General features: G+C 42.3%; 1 pseudogene; it reads left to right on the top strand.

Annotated features, from left to right (window-relative positions):
- The first annotated feature begins 12,349 nt into the window (after nt 1–12,349).
- Nucleotides 12,350–15,793, top strand: LOC133749668 (constitutive coactivator of PPAR-gamma-like protein 1; annotated as a pseudogene).
- Nucleotides 15,794–17,757: the final 1,964 nt, after the last annotated feature.

Raw genomic sequence — 17,757 nt, 5'->3', positions numbered from 1 at the left:
TAGCTCTGGCTAAAACTTCCAGAAATATGTTGAAGAGCAGTGGTGAGAGTGGGCATCCCTGTCTGGTACCAGATCTCAGTGGAAATGCTTCCAACTTTTCCCCATTCAATAGGATGTTGGCCATGGATTTTTCATAAATTGCTTTGATTGTATTGAGGAATGTTCCCTCCATACCCAGTTTGCTTAGAGTTTTCATCATGAAAGGGTGTTGAATTTTATTGAATGGTTTCTCTGCGTCTATTGAGAGACGCATATGGTTTTTCTTCTGCAGTCTGTTAATGTAGTGTATTACGTTGATTGTTTTGCGAACGTTGAACCAACCCTGCATACCAGGGATAAATCCCACTTGGTCTGGGTGGATGATCTTTCTGATGTGTTGTTGCATTCTATTGGCCAGAATCTTATTGAGTATTTTTGTGTCTATGTTCATCAGGGATATTGGTCTGTAATTCTCTTTCAATGCTTTATCTTTTTCTGGCTTAGGAATTAAGTTGATGCTGGCTTCATAGAAAGAATTTGGGAGGATTCCCTCTTTTTCGATTGTTCTGAATAGTTTGAGAAGAATTGGAGTTAGTTCTTCTCTAAATGTCTGGTAGAACTCAGCAGTGAATCCATCTGGTCCTCTGCTTTTCTTTATTGGGAGGGCCTTTATTACTGTTTCAATTTCTGTGTCAGTTATGGGTCTGTTTAGGTTTTCTATGGCTTCCTGGCTCAATTTAGGTAGGTTGTATGTGTCCAAGAATCTGTCTATTTCTGATAGATTTCCCTGTTTGCTGGCATACAAGTCCTTGTAGTAATTTCTGATGATTCTTTTTATTTCTGTGGTGTCTGTTATTACGTTTCCATTTTCATCTCTGATCCTATTGATTTGGGTCTTTTCTCTTCTTTTTTTAGTTAGTTGGGCCAATGGGGTGTCAATTTTGTTTATTTTTTCAAAAAACCAGGTCCTTGTTTGGCTGATTTTTTGTAATGTTTTTTTTTTTATTCAATCCTGTTGATTTCTTCTTTGATTTTAATTATTTATCTTCTCCTACTGGGTTTGGGTTTGGTTTGCTGCAGATTTTCTAGATCCTTGAGATGACTTGAAAGCTCATCTATTTGGTGCCTTTCCAATTTCTTGAGGTAGGCACCTATTGATATAAACTTTCCTCTTAACACTGCTTTTGTTGTATCCCATAGGTTTTGGTATGTTGTGCTTTTATGCTCATTTACTTCCAGAAAATTTTTGATTTCTCTTTTAATTTCTTCTATGGCCCATTGTTCATTCAGGAGCATGTTGTTCAATCTCCATGTGTTTGCACGTGCTCTAGGGATTCCCGAGTTGCTAATTTCCAATTTCATTCCTTTGTGGTCTGAGAAGCTGCATGGTATGATTCTAATTCTTTTGAATTTGCTGAGACTTGCTTTATGGCCTAGTATGTGGTCAATCCTAGAGAAGGTTCCATATACTGCTGAGAAGAATGTAAAGTCCTTAGATGTAGGATGAAATGGTCTGTAGATATCTGTTAGATCCATTTGGGCTATAGTGTCATTTAAATCTACTGTCTCCTTGTTGATCTTCTGTCCTGTTGATCTATCTCTGAGAGTGGAGTATTGAAGTCCCCCAGTACTATTGTATTGGGGTCTAAGTCTCCCTTTAAGTCCCTTAACAAGTCTTTTAAATAAGCTGGTGCCCTTTGATTAGGTGCATATACATTGATAATCGTTATATCTTCCTGTTGAATGGATCCCTTAATCATTAAATAGTGCCCCTCTTTGTCTCTCCTGACAGTTTTTGTGGTAAAGTTTATGTTGTCTGATATTAAGATGGCTACGCCTGCTCTTTTTTCATTTCTGTTGGCATGGTATATCTTTTTCCAGCCTTTAACTTTCAGTCTGTATGGATCATTGTTGGAAAGATGAGTTTCTTGTAAGCAGCAAAAAGATGGGTTTTGTTCCTTAACCCAATCAGCCAATCGGTGTCTTTTAACTGGACAGTTCAAGCCATTAACATTCAATGTGACTATTGAGAAGGAGTAACTTTGCCCTGCCATTTGCCAAAGATATTTTCTAATATCTGGTTTGAGATTCCTATGATCTTTTGCTATGAGGTTTCCTTCCTTTACCTTCTTTCATATTGGTGACCGTGTTTCTGTGTTTCTGTATGTAATACATCTTTAAGCATCTTTTGCAGGGCTGGACGAGTGGCGACAAATTCTTTCAATTTCTGTTTGCTGTGAAAGGTCTTTATTTCGCCTTCATTCACAAAGGAGAGCTTTGCAGGATATAATATTCTGGGCTGGCAGTTTTTCTCTCTTAGTACCTGGGCTATATCTCGCCATTCTCTCCTGGCTTGTAGGGTTTCTGATGAGAAGTCAGCTGTAAGTCTAATTGGAGATCCTCTGAGAGTAATCTGGCGTTTCTCTCTTGCACATTTTAGGATCTTTGTGTTGCACTGTGGTGAGTTTGATTACAACATGTCGTGGTGAGGATCTCTTTTGGTCATGTTTATTAGGGGTTCTATGAGCTTCCTGTACTAAGATGTCTCTGTCCTTCTCCAAACCTGGGAAATTTTCTGCTAGTATCTCACTGAAAATGCCTTCTAATCCTTTCTCCCTCTCCATGCCTTCAGGAACTCCTAGAACCCGAATGTTGGGTTTTTTAATAGTATCCTGTAGGTTCCTGACAGTATTTTTTAGATTTCTGATTTCTTCTTCTTTTCTTTGATTTGACTGTTTCCTTTCCTGTTCTCTGTCTTCTAATTCCGATATTCTCTCTTCGGCTTCACCCATTCTGTTTTTAAGGCTCTCTAATGTGTTTGCCATTTGATCTATTGAGTTCATTTCATTGTGGTTTTTTGTCACTATCTCAGTTTCCTGTTCTACTAGTTGTTTCATTTCATTTTGATTCCTCCTTAATATTTCATTTTCACGGGAGAGATTTTCTATCTTGTCCATTAAGGATTTCTGTAGTTCAAGAATTTGTTTTTGAGAACTTCTTAATGTTCTTATCAATTTTTTGAGATCTGCTTCTTGCATTCCCTCTATCTCTTCATCTTCATAATCTTGCATTGGCGTGCCTTGTTCACTAGGGGGCGTCATAGTGTCTTCCTTGCTCTTGTTACCTCGGCTTCTATGTTTGTTGTTTGGCATGTTGGAGATAATTTATGGTGGTTTTTTTTTTTTTTTGCTGTGGTGTTTTTTTTTTTTTCTCATTATACTATTCCTCTAAGTGAGCTGTCTGCTTTGTTGGAGCCTTAGGGGCTGTGATGGGTGTGGCCAGAGAGCTATGCTTCAGGTAAACTCTTCAGATTTAAGGCTGTGTAAAAAGCGTCCCAGATTGCTCACTCTCTTGCTCCTTGCTGGCTCGCTTTCTCTTTTTTTTTTTTTTTTGACTCAGTTGGGAGTGGAGTTGAGGGTAGTTGAAATCTGGCCTCTGTAAGTATTCCTTTGATCTACCCCTGGGACCACACACAGAGTTTATGCAGCCCTCAGTGTGTTCTCCAGTTTCCCTAAAGTTACTGAGTTTGGCTGCGCTTTACATATGTAAAATTGCGGTGCTCTTTGTTTTGCTTGGTGAGTGAAGGGAGAGGCGTCTTCCCCCCCCCCCAGTTTTTCGGGTTTCTGAGGTCTTTGTCTTACCCTCCTCGGTGCCCGCGCTGGCGAGAATCTGTGGCTCTGGCTCCTCTCCCGCTGCTCGGCTCGTCTTGGTTGGTTTTCCACGCGGTGGGCTCCCTGTAAGTCCTCTGTGTCCCATCCACAAGATCCGGAAGCGTTTCCTCTGCAGTTTTTTTCTTGAGTCTTTTCCTGAGGCTACAGTAATTCCACTTTTATGAAACTTTATTCTCCCAAACTAAAGGTGCACGTCCTCACTATCCGCCATCTTGGCTCCGCCCCCTAATATTTCATTTTCACGAGAGAGATTTTCTATCTTGTCCATTAAGGATTTCTGTAGTTCAAGAATTTGTTTTTGAGAACTTCTTAATGTTCTTATCAATTTTTTGAGATCTGCTTCTTGTATTTCCTCTATCTCTTCATCTTCAGAATCTTGGATTGGGGTGTCTTGTTCATTTGGGGGCATTATAGTGTCTTCCTTGCTCTTGTTACCTCGGTTTCTATGTTTGTTGTTTGGCATGTTGGTGATAATTTATGTTTTTTTTTTTTTGGCTGTGGTGTTTTTTTTTCTCATTATACTATGCCTCTAAGTGGGCTGTCTGCTTTGATGGATCCTTAAAGGCTGTGATGGGTGTGGCCAGAGAGCTCCGCTTGATTCTTCGGGTTTAAGGCTTTGCAAAAAGCCACTCACCCAGATTGTTCTCTCCCTTTCTCCTTGCTGGATTGCTCTCTCTCTCTCTCTCTTTTTTTTTTTTTTTGACTCAGTTGGGAAGTTATTCGGTACAGGTGAGTGGAATTGAGTGTAGTTAAAATCTGGCCTCTGTGAGTATTCGTTTGATCTACCCCTGGGACCACACAATGAGTTTATGCAGCCCTCAATGTGTTCTCACGTTTCTCCCAAGTTCCAAGGTTACTGAGTTTGTGAACTCCTTGGCGGCACTTTACATATGTAAAATGGTGCCTGCTCTTTGTTTTGCTCAGAGGCCTCTGCTTTCCCCCCCCCAATGTCTCGGGTTTCTGATGCCTTTGTCTTACCTCCCGTTGGTTCCCGCGCTGTGGAGATTCTGAGGCTGATCTCCCACGGTTGGGTTTCCACGCGGTGGGCTCCCTGTAGGTCCTCTGTATCACATCCACTAGATCCGGAAGTTTTTCCTCTGCAGTTTTTTTTCTTGAATCTTTTCCTGAGGCTACAGTAATTCCACTTTTATGAAACTTTATTTTCCCAAACTATGGCACACGTCCTCACTATCCGCCATCTTGGCTCCGCTGGCAAGTGCCCTTTTCTTTAGTGGCTCACTTGTGATAAGACTCTTCATAGATCTCCCTATCACTACATTCCTTTATCTGGTTCTCTGTTGATGATCTTGCTTCTCTATATGGTGACGTAGGTAAAATAGTCTGAGAATCTGAGTCTCCTAAGAAATATGACATGCCTGCAGGTCCAGTACCAGATATGGTGAATTATTAATGCAGTGTTCATGTCATGAAACAACGCAGAGAACCAATTGAAAGTTAAATCAATGATAAAATCTCTAATGTTTTCTTGAGAGCTCTCCTTTGGTAGGCATTGGTAAGATATTGCTCTACCACCTGCTCAAGCACATTTGCTCCCAATCAAAGTTTTAAGACTTTATACTCGGGGAGAGTGGCAAGATGGCGGAATAGGAAGGGAGCACACTGATAGTCCGGGGAGAGACAGTTTAATAAAAGTGGAGATATTACAGGTTCAAGGAGGAGTAGGGGAAGAAACAGCAGAGGAAACTCTTCTGAAACTAGTGATTCACAGTGGACCTGCGTGGAGAGCGTGGGAGCCCAAGTTCGGGACACCAGCGGCAGACTCAACACACCAGCGCTGGAATGCAAGGTGAGCCGAACCTCAATAGCCCGAGACACCAGCAGGCAAGCGGAAAGAGGAGAGTAGAGGGAACGAGGCTTGAAACTCCATGGAGAAAATTTCACCAGGCTAACTAGAAGAGAGAGGAAAAAAAAAGTGACCGATACGGACACGAGTTTCTCTCTCTCTGCTCACCTCTCAAAGGCGAGCAAGACAAAGAGCAGGTGCCATTTTGGACATACGTCATAAGCAGGGCGACCTCAGGTCTGCACCTGCCCTCAGCCAAGCAGAAAAAACTGACTCTGGGGGGAGAGGGGGTTGTGTGAAATAACAGGAGATTAGGATCTAATGAATGTGTGGTGCTAATGAACTGAGACTGTGAAAAAAGAGACGGTGGGGGAGAGAACTCACAGAATTCACATGAGTACTCTCCAGAGACGCTAAAATTTGGTAAACCTGGCAACCCAGTGGGAGACTGCAGGAGAATTGGAGCCCACACTGAGGGCAGCATAGATTCCCTGTGTGGTCCTTGGGAAAGAGCTTCTGATGTCTGGCTCCTGTGGGTATATCATTCGCCTGCTAACTACCTCCAACTCCGTTCAGCTGTGCGGAATTACTTCCCTTTTGAATCAAAGAGAGAGAGAGAGAGAGAGAGAGAGAGAGAGAGATTTACCACGCCTAACCTGGAAGTGTCACCTTTGGCACACCCTCAACCCTGTGGGACCAAACAGAGCTCTCAGGCCACACCCATCTCAAGCCTCCAAGGCTCCATCGAAAGCAGACAGTCCACTTAATCTACAGTCATAGTATAAAAAGAAAAAACACCACAGTGAAGAAACCAAAGAATATCTCCAATATGCAAAACAAACGAAAAAACCGAGGTAACAAGAACAAGGAAGACACTATGATGCCCCCAAATGTAAAAGACACCACAATTCAAGATTATGAAGATGATGAGATAGATGAAATGCAAGAAGCAGATCTCAGAAAATTGATAAGAACATTAAGAAGTTCTCAAAAACAAATTCTTGAACTACAGAAATCCTTAATGGACAAGATAGAAAATCTCTCTCGTGAAAATGAACTCTTAAGTAGGAATCAAAATGAAATGAAACAACTAGTAGACGAAGAAACTGTGATAGTGACGAGAAATCATAATGAAATGAAGACTTCAATAGATCAAATGACAAACACATTAGAAAGCCTTAAAAACAGAATGGGTGAAGCAGAAGAGATAATAATGGACTTAGAAGACAGCACAGGACAGTATACAGTCAAACCAAAGAAAAGAAGAGGAAATTAGAAATTTTTTTTTAATTAAACTTTTATTTAATGAATATAAATTTCCAAAGTATAGCTTGTGGGTTACAATGGCTTCCCCCCTCCCACAACTTCCCTCCCGCCCGCAACCCTCCCCCCTCCCGCTCCCCCTCCCCTTCCATTCATGTAAAGATTCATTTTCAATTCTCTTTGTATACAGAAGATCAATTTAGTATATATTAGGTAAAGGTTTCAACATTTTGCCCCCATAGCAACATCGAGTGAAAAAACTACCATTGGATTACTAATTATAACATTAAATAGCAATGTACAGCACATTAAAGACAGAGATCCCACATAATTTTTTTTTTCAAAATAATTAATTTTCTATGCCGTTTCCATTTTAACACCAGGTTGTTTTTTGTTTTTTTTTTTTTTTTTCATTTCCAATTCTCTTTATATACAGAAGATCACTTCAGTATATAATTAGCAAAGACCTCATCAGTCTGCGCCCACACAGAAACGCAAAGTATAAAAATTCTGTTTCAGTACCAGTCATAGCATCACTTGGCTTTAGACGACACATTAGGGACAGATCCCGCATGGGGTGTAAGTACACAGTGACTCCTGTTGCTGACTTAACAATTTGACACTCCTGTTCATGGCGTCAGTAATCTCCCTAGGCTCTAGTCATGAGTTGCCAGGGCTATGGAAGCCTTTAGAGTTCGCTGACTTTGGTCTTATTCCGATAGGGTCATAGTCAAAGTGGAGGTTCTCTCCTCCCTTCGGAGAAGGGTATCTCCTTCTTTGATGGCCCCGTTCTTTCCACTGGGATCTCACTCACAGAGATCATTCATTTAGGTCTTTTTTTTTCCCATGATATCTTGGCTTTCCATGCCTGCTATACTCTCATGGGCTCTTCAGCCAGATCTGAATGCCTTGAGGGCTGATTCTGAGGCCGGAGTGTTGTTTAGGACATCTGCCATCCTATGAGTCTGCTGTGTATCCCACTTCCCATGTTGGATCTTTCTCTCCCTTTTTGATTCTATCAGTTAGTATTAGCAGATACTTGTCTTGTTTGTGTGATCTCTTTGACTCTTAGACCTATCAGAGCTATCAATTGTGAGCTGAAATTGATCACTTGGACTAGTGCGATGGCATTGGTACATGCCATCTTGATGGAATTGTGTTGGAATCCCCTGCACATTTCTAACTCCACCATTTGCGGCCAGTCCGATTATTAGAAATTTAAAAAAATATTGTTGGGAATCTACAGGATACTATTAAAAAACCCAACATTCGGGTTCTAGGAGTTCCTGAAGGCATGGAGAGGGAGAAAGGATTAGAAGGCCTCTTAGGTGAGATACTTGCAGAGAACATCCCGGGTCTGGAGAAGGACAGAGACATCCTAGTACAGGAAGCTCACAGAACCCCTAGTAAACATGACCAAAAGAGATCCTCACCACGACATGTTGTAATCAAACTCACCACAGTGCAACACAAAGAAAAGATCCTAAAATGTGCAAGAGAGAAACGTCAGATTACTCTCAGAGGATCTCCAATTAGACTCTGAGCAGACTTCTCATCAGAAACCCTAAAAGCTAGAAGGGAATGGCAAGACATAGCCCAGGTACTAAGAGAGAAAAACTGCCAGCCCAGAATATTATATCCTGCAAAGCTCTCATTTGTGAATGAAGGTGAAATAAAGACTTCATAGCAAACAGAAACTGAAAGAATTTGTTGCCACTCATCCTGCCCTGCAAAAGATGCTTAAAGATGTGTTACACACAGAAACACAGAAACATGGTCACCAATATGAAAGAAGGTAAAGGTCGGCGCCGTGGCTCAACAGGCTAATCCTCCGCCTTGTGGCGCCGACACACCGGGTTCTAGTCCCGGTCGGGGCACCGATCCTGTCCCAGTTGCCCCTCTTCCAGGCCAGCTCTCTGCTGTGGCTAGGGAGTGCAGTGGAGGATGGCCCAAGTGTTTGGGCTCTGCACCCCATGGGAGACCAGGATAAGCACCTGGCTCCTGCCATTGGAACAGCGCGGTGCACTGGCCGCAGCGCGCTACCGCGGCGTCCATTAGAGGGTGAACCAACGGCAAAGGAAGACCTTTCTCTCTGTCTCTCTCTCTCTCTCACTGTCCACTCTGCCTGTCAAAAATAAAAAAAAAGAAAGAAGGTAAAGGAAGGAAATCTCACAGCATGAGATCGCAGGAAGCTCAATTTCTGTTTGACATAGAATTAAAATCTGATTCTCTGTTAAAGCAGTGTGTTAAAATAATCTATTATGTTCTCTTGATGTCTGTTAAATTCTAATTGTTCAAAAACAGCTGAATTTATATTAAGAGCTATGGGTTATTTAATTATCTTCTTATTTTCAAAGATTTGAATAATCACCTTGTAACAATGATCAAATTTGGTCTATGTTATGTCATGATTTTAAGGAATCTTATTTCAACCAGATATTTTAGATTTTGAGCCTTCTTGACATTCTTGACAGGCATTCAAAAAATCGAAGTTTCAAACAATCTGGACTCTAAAATTTCCAGTAAATCTTGGACTTTGGTTTTTCCAGTTTGGGCCCAACAGAAAAATCAAAGGACCTATGTCTCTCATCTTATAGAGACACCAACTAATCAGGCTTTTTGGATCATATTAGAAGTACTGTCAAGATGTGACGTGGTACTAAATTTTAAGTTTCTATAATGGAAAATGCTATTAATACAAATGTTTGAGAATTAAAAAGTCTAATTATCTTGTGTTACTAAACATGATAGTTATCTTAATGAGAAAGCCCCAGAGGCCTAAAGGGTTAAATACTTGCAAAATCCTCCAGGTGCTTTCAAAAATACTGTGAAGTAAGCAAGTGCCTCTTGTTGGTTGATGAGTTTATAATTTTAAACATGGCAACTTAACGTCTTTTGTCATCCACAGTTATATATGATTTGCTGCTCATAAAACTAAAGTGTTTTTGGTTCTGTGTTTAGCTGTCCTCCTATAGGTTCCTATGGACTTTTTCCAGCCACTTCTACTTTAGTCAGTACTTTGGGATGGCTCTGTAAATGGATGAAGCTAATAATGTATTAACAGTACCAACTGAGAAGAAGTATGGTTACCTGAGGTTACTAAAAACAAAAAGCAATTCAAATCAATTGGCAATTTACAAAAAAGAGTTAAAGATTTTAAAAGCTATTATTAAAATTGCTATATTGGTCTATTATGTTATGTTATATATGTATACATATTGTATGTCCACATGTTAAAATTTTATTAAGAATATTATTTTAATTGGCTTATAGAGAAGATTGTCCATAAATTTAAGCTGCTAAAATCAATCAAAGATACATTTTAATTCGTGTGACCTGAATCTCTGTATTGTATGTTTTATACTTGTTGGTAGAAATAAACTAAAAACATTTTATATGTTTGTGCTTAAGATTACTGGTTAAACAAACTATACCATGTTATATATTTAAGAGATGTTTCCAAATACATGATTCTTAAAATTTATAGAAGGCATTGGACCTTCTGGTAAATGTTTTCTTAAGTTGCTCTCTAATGGTTGAAACTGTTTGCTAACTATTCATGTGATATTACTATTGTTAGCAAGCGATCTAGGACTTTCTCCCTCATTTCTCTATTCTAAGCCCAACTTGTTCTTTCATTTCTCTATTCTCCTCAAGGTAGGAAACTAATTCTATTATGAAGGAATTTGTACGACGCACATTTTAATCTTTAGACCTTATAAAAGAGATGGCTAACATTTTTCTGTAATAGCATAGCCAAAATAAGAGCTTAAATAATAATCTCATAGCTAGATTTACTTCGCCATCAGCGAAATAAACAGTAAGTAGAAAAAACCTCCCTTTCAGACCAAAGGGAAAGAAAGTTTTTAAGGGAGAATATAATTTTCCTCATGGGCATTGTCTACCTTAGAAAAACTACTACAGAACATGCCTGTGACTATAGACTTGTAGTTCAGGCCACCGAAGATTAGAGATGGGACTTGGGCACTCCCTTGACTTACATCCTCTGGTCTGCTTGAACACAAACCAGGAGGAAAAGAAAGCTCGGCATCAGAAGCAATGGGTGGCAGGCCTATTAATGGCTGATCTGTGCAGTGATCTGCCCTCTAGGAGACCCAACAGGCCAGTCCACTGCAGTGGCTTTCAATGTGGTAAGCCTGGGCTTCAGCAGAAGTCAGCTTGTGAAGAGCCCTGGCAGCTCTGCTAGTCAAGAGTTGGATCACTGGAAATGGACCTGCCCTGGAGTCGAAGGATGCCCAGGTCAGAGCCACAGATCTTATTGGCTCTAAGCTGAAAAGCCCTTCACTCAGCCCAACTTCCAAAGTGACCACTGCAGCTGAGGGGACGGCCAAGTAGGGTTGCAACATTAAAGGCAGATCTGTAGATTTCTTGTTAGAGATGCCACCTGCCTTTACCTGGCCAGCTCTCCTCCCAGGCCAGCTAAGTAATGAAAGTCAACAAAGTGCCTTCCCCTAGGAGGTTCACACCTCCCTTAGGATGTACCCCATGTGAAGACATAGATAAGTCTGGGCCTCTTAACTTACAAGGCCTAAAGCCCACCAGATTATTATCAAGCCCCTTCTGTCAGGTTCTATTTGCCTCTCAATCAGAATTCTTAATTGTAGCTTAGCACCTTTCTTAGCTCCTCTAATAATGACTCTGTCCTTTGTTCTAGACCCTGTCTAGTGCACTTGGGCCTCATTCCTTTGTAATCATAACCTCTACCTCCAATGGCTCTACTCCCAACCTGTGTATACTGATGGTCCTCTTCCCCACTTAGTGCTGTATAATTGTTCAGACCTGGTTAATGCCACTCTTAGGATAATTGGTTACTATCCTCACCCTGTCTTTTATGACCTTGTCTAAATATGATCAGAGTCGGCAAACTTGGAAGGCTTCCATAGCCTTGGCAACTCACGACGTGAGCCTAGGGTGGTTACTGGTGCCATAAACTAGAGTGTCAATTTGTTGGGTCAACAACAGGAGTCACTGTGCACTTGCTCCTCATGTGGGATCTCTGTCCTTAATGTGTTGTACATTGTGATTTAATGCTCTAACTAGTACTCAAACAGTATGTTTCACTTTGTGTTTCTATGTGGTTGCAAACTGTTGAAATCTTTACTTAATATATACTAAATTGATCTTTTGTATATAAAGAGAATTGAAAATGAATCTTGATGTGAATGGAAGGGGAGAGGGATAAACATAATTGAAATTCCATGTTATGCTTATCTCAATCTCAGGCTATCTATAGATACAAGCAATATTTACTTAATTATTTTCTTTGTTTTAACCTCTCATTGAATGAACAGAAACATCATGTATTTCTTAAGTACAATTTTAGGAATATTGAGTTTATTCCCACCATTTCTGTTTTCCCACCCATACTCCCACCTCTCTTCTTCCTCTCTCTCCTATTATCAGTCTTAGTTTATCCAAAGATCTACTTTCAGTCCCCGCCTGCCCGCCTGCCTGGCCTAGCAATGTAGCAATGTGGCGGCAGCAGCAGGTCTCTCCTAGACTCGGCCCAGGGAGGTGGCAGCACATGGCAGCCTCACTGGCCATGAGTGCACCCCTGACCCACCCCAGCCTGCCCTAGAGGCTGCCACCTCTGCGCCAGGGCCCTGCTGCCATGGGCATGCAGGGCTTCCAGGACTACATCAAGAAGCACTGCCCAAGCAATGTGGTGCCAGTGGAACTGCAGAAGCTGGCCTGGAGCAGCTTGGTAGGCGGCGGGTGGCAGCGGCCCCTGCAGACCCCGCTTTTCTTGCTGGTGAACGCCAATGACTGCCTGTATCACCTGTACAGCACTTCTACACTGACTGGGTCAGCGGCGGCCAGTGGAGCCAGATGCTCAGCTACCTGGAGGTGCTGGCCAAGGCCTGCTTTGTCAGCAACATCTAGCTGCTGGTGTTCTTCAAAGGCACACTGGAGAAGGCGTGGCTGCACAAGTGGGTCAAGTGGCAGGGCAAGGAGCACCAGATGGCACAGGTGATTGTAAGCCAAATCTAGAACAAGGGCACACCACCACCCAAAGTCTGGTTCCTGCTGCCCCTCTGCATGGCCCACTGCATCTGCCTGGTGCTCATCTGCTTTCACATCAAAGTCACACAGAGCATTGAGGATCACCATCAGGAGGTGACTGGCTTCTGCAGAGAGAATGGCTTCCAGGGCCTGGTTGCCATATGACTCTGACTACGCCTTGTGCAACATCCCTTATTACTTCAGCACCCATGCTCTCAAACTGAGCCACAATGGGAAGAGTCTCAACACAAGCCAGTACCTGATGCACAAGGTTGCCAAGCAGCTGGACCTGAATCCAAGCCATTTTCCTGTTTTTGCTTCTCTGCCAGGAAATCACATTCTACCTGATGAGGATCTGGCATTGTTTCATTGGAGTCTGCAAGGTCCAGAACATCCACTAGCCTTACTAAAGGTCCGGACCCACCAGCTGGTCTTGCCACCCTTTGATGTAGTGATCAAAGCTGTTGCCGACTACATCCACAACATTCAGGACAGCTCTGACCTCGATGCCATAACTGAAGATGTTTTCTAGCACTCACAGTCTAGAGTAGATGACAAAGTCACTTGATTTAAGAGAGCGATTGGATATTACTCAGCAACTAGTAAGCCTGTGTCATGTCACCCACCACATTACTTAGCCAGACCAAATCCATTTGGAATGCCTGGGATGGTGCAGCCTTATGTTCCCCCTCAGATGCTCAACATTCCACAGACCTCTGTGCAAGTGAAGCCCGCAGCCTCACAGAAGCCCAGCTCAGGGGGCACCCCGGGCCAGGGTACCATATGCCTATGATCTGGACTGGAGCAGGAAGGCCATGGTGGAACAGAACAGCTACAGCAACATTCCGCATGAGGGGAAGCACACACTGCTGTATGAGAGTTCCTCATCCATCAGTCCAGCCCAGGGTGGCAGCCCCAACCATGTGGATCCCCTGGTTCAACTTCCCTGGTTCTTCCACTTCATCATCTTCAGACAACAATGAGAGCAGTGCAGGGGCAACAAACCACATCAGCGGGAACAAGATTGGCTGGGAGACAGGAAGCCATGCAGAACCTCAGGCATGGGGGGATGCAGGCAGAAGGTTCATCCACTGCCTCTTCAGGAAGCCAGCCAGTGGAAGGCAAAGGGAGCCAGATGGGCACAGTCCATCCAATCCTGTGCCTCCTGTCGAGGCCCACCAGGAACCACATGGACATCACTACTCCTCCCCTGCCCCCTGTTGCTCCTGAGGTGCTAAGAGTGGCTGAGCACAGGCATAAGAAGGGGCTGATGTACCCCTACATTTTCCATGTCCTGATCAAGGGTGAAATCAAAATTGCTGTTTCTATTGAAGATGAAGCCAACAAAGACCTGCCTCCGGCCACCCTTCTCTATAGGCCAGTTCATCAGTATGTTTACGGAGTCCTGTTAAGTTTGGCAGAAAGCAGAAAGAAAACTGACTTGCTTTTAGAAAGAACAGACTTCCACCAGAATTCTTGCTGGTGATTATTAGGGAATGGGCAGCTTACAAAGGGAAGTCTCTTCAAACTCCAGAACTGGTGGAAGTCCTGGCCTTCAGGGAATGGACCTGCCCCAACTTGAAGAGGCTTTGGCTGGGCAAGGCAGTGGAGGACAAGAACCACAGGATGAGGGCCTTCCTGACCTGCATGTGGTCAGACACTCCTGCCATGCTGAACCCTGCCAATGTGCCCTTCCACCTCATGGTGCTCTCCTGCGTCTTAATGTATATGATGCAGTGGCCAGGGGCTCAAATACTATGGTGTCAGGAGCTAGACGCCTTCCTTGCCCAGGTGCTGTCCCCCAAGCTCCACGAGCCAAATCAGCTACAGGAGCTCAAGACTGAGAACCTCAACCCCCGAGGGATTCAGCTGTCAGCTCTCTTCATGAGTGAGGTGGACATGGCACTATTCACAAATGACGCGTGTGGACAGCCCATCCCCTGAGAGCACTATTTTCCATGGATGTATTTTGATGGGAAGCTCTTACAGTGCAAGCTCCTGAAAGCCAGCCAGGAAAAGACCCCGCTCATCTACCTCTGTGATGGTCAGGCTGAGCAGGCTGCCAAGGTGGAGAAGATGCACCAGAGCATCCTCGAGGGGCTCAACCTCTCCTGGCAGAACCACCCTCTGCCCTTCCCCCACACACCCTGCTATGCCCTTCTACCCCACCTCAATGTACCTATGGCACTTAGGGCCTGTGCCACCCTCCCATGGCAGGGGCAGAGGCTTTTCAGGAGTCTGTGGCTTTGGAGGCCCCTAGGGGGAAGTGGTAGTGACAGTCCCCTACTTAGTGGTGGTGCCGGCACCCTGTGGAGCCTTCTCAGGCAGTGACAACAGCAGAACTAGCAAGGCCCAGGGTGGAGTCCAACCTATGCCTGCTCAGGGAGGGAAGCTAGAAATTGCTGGCACCATGGTGGGCCACTGGGCCAGGAGCAGGTGCACTGTGGGGGCTGTGGCCCTTCCCCTTGCAGGTGGTCTCTGTAGGAGGATCTGCCAGAGGGTGTCCAAGAGGAGTTATTTCCACCCCAGTGGTTCGAACCTTTGGAAGAGGTGGAAGGTACTATGGCAGAGGCTGTAAGAACCAGGGAGCGATTCAGAGCAGACCCCCGTATGCTGCTTCAGCAGAGGAAGTAGCCAAAGAGCTCAAGTTGAAATCCGGGGAACCCAAGTCATCTGCCACATCTTCAGATGGGTCCCTGGCAGAAAATGGAGTGACAGCTGAGGAGAAGCCCCTACCCCAGATGAATGGGAGTGCGGGTAATGCCAACTGCTCCAAAAGTGCCTTGAACAGTGACTCTAAAACGTGCAATACAAATCCTCACTTAAATGCAGTAAGTACAGACAGTGCTTGCCACAGAGAAGCTGCACTGGAGGCAGCTGTCTTAAATAAAGAAGAGTAAACTTATTTTTATGGAGGGTGAAGGATGCTGGAAGGGTAAGGATTTAGGAATATCTGGAGAGAAAGAGAGCCTGCAGTTATGTACATTTTGTCCTTTCTGTAAGAGAAAAATGAGGACTTTTGAAATCCAGATCCCTCTTTGATATCAGAGATTTAAACAACACATTTTTAGTTTTAACCAGTCTTGGTCAAAATGCTACAATAAAACAGAGAGAAAGAAAATGAAAAGCATGTGACTCCCACAGTTAAAATGAAGTACACATAAAGTTTAAACTGGTTATGACAAAAGCCTATAGTTGTGTTTCTTAAACTATAAAGAAAACAATTTTGGAAGTCTTTTAAGTGTATGTAGCTTAAATATAATTTAAAGTATTTGACACCATATGCATGCCATTATATTTGATTTTGCATTACTGTTTCACAATGAAGCTTTGTTTAAGGCAACCACAATTTTTCTTTCTTAAATTTCATCATTGTTGATGTGGTTCTTTTGTGTTAAAAAAAAGTGCAACTATTGAAACTGAAAAATTATAGAGTAATGTTGCCCTTCTGCTGATTTAAATGCACAGTACATCATACATACATTATAAGCAAGTTAAATGGAGGTAAAGTTGAAATCATAGAAGATGCAAATGGCCTTTCAAAATCCACACAATGTGTTCTGAAACTTTTGGTGACTAATACCATGCATCTGTGATCAGTGAACTATGTGGTTTTGAATCGGATGTAGACATTAGTACTACTACTTGAGCTAAACCTCTGCATATTTCATAATTTTTAAAGTGTGTAGTTAATATTATGCATGTTATTTTCCTTTCTTCTTTTCTCATCAGTATGTGCCCATTTGCAAAACAAAAATGCTAATAATCAGTAATGGTCCTATAAAAGATGTTAACTCTGTTTAGTAATTGACTGATCTTGCTCTAACCTTAACATTTTGTGATTATTGACCTCTGTTGCATTTATTCTAAAACCTCCCAAAATTACTTAGCCATTTCAAATATCAGCATTACCCTTGTGTATTCACTGCTGTATGCATTATTGTTCTTTGTTGCTGTTTTATGCCTTCATATTAGCAAAATATCAAATTCTGAGAAAAAAAAACCTTTAATCTTAACAAAAAACTCTCTTCTGTAGCAGGAAACAAACTGCTTGTGGTAAGAACTTTCTCATCAAGAATTTAGTAGAAGCAGGTATACTTCTATCATTTTGATGTTTTGTTAATGTTTCCCAACATTGTACTTTGAAATCACAATCACTTCTTATCATTTCCATATACTTCTGATGCTCTTCATCACATTAGTGATCAGAAATGAAGTGTAATTTCCCAACCCCTGCCTACAAGAGCTAAGTAGGATCTTACTGTAAGTTGAAGGGAGTTCTGCCCTAACTCATGGATTGTGAAGAATGAACTGCTGTTGGGTTTGATTGACTGATGATGGACTGTGGTGTGGTGTATTGGAGGCTATTGAATGCAACTTACAATGCTTAATAAAAATCTTTATTCTACTAGTATAAAAAAAGTCTATAGTAAGTCAAGAGTTCATCAATTTGTATGATAAAAAGAAAAAGAATAAAGAAACTTTCTCTACAGTTGAGACAGGGCTGTTCCAAGTCATTGTGTTTCAAAGTTAATTTCATGTATTTTTTTGGAGAAACTTAACTAACTTTAAAGAAGCACCCCAAAATGATACATCTTTTGTTAGCACTTAGACATAACTGTAGCTTATGAGACATAAGAGTATCCTTTATTTAATATATTAAGAGAAAGTAAATCTTTGGGAACAAGTTTTGTTGTTAGTTAATGAAGCACCTACAAAAACAAGCAATGGAGTTCGACACTTTGGCCTAAATTATAAGAGACATAAGTATATCCTCCATTTAACATGCTAAAATCGAGTAAATCTTTGAAAACAAGTTTTATTACTAACTCTCTTAAAAAAACTCTTTGAGGACAGAAGTCCTGCATGGGAGGTTAGTGCACAGTGACTCCTGTTGTTAATTTAACAATTAACACTCGTATCTGTGACCTCAGTGATCACCCAAGGCTCTTGACATGAGCTGCTTAGGCTATGGAAGGCTTTAGAATCCACAAAATCTGTCAGTATTTAACAAAG

The sequence above is a fragment of the Lepus europaeus genome, chromosome 20 (genome assembly GCF_033115175.1).
Source record: "Lepus europaeus isolate LE1 chromosome 20, mLepTim1.pri, whole genome shotgun sequence".
In the NCBI taxonomy this organism is placed as follows: Eukaryota; Metazoa; Chordata; class Mammalia; order Lagomorpha; family Leporidae; genus Lepus; species Lepus europaeus.
Note: the sequence above shows the minus strand (reverse complement) of the source record. Positions and strands in the feature narration are given on the sequence as shown.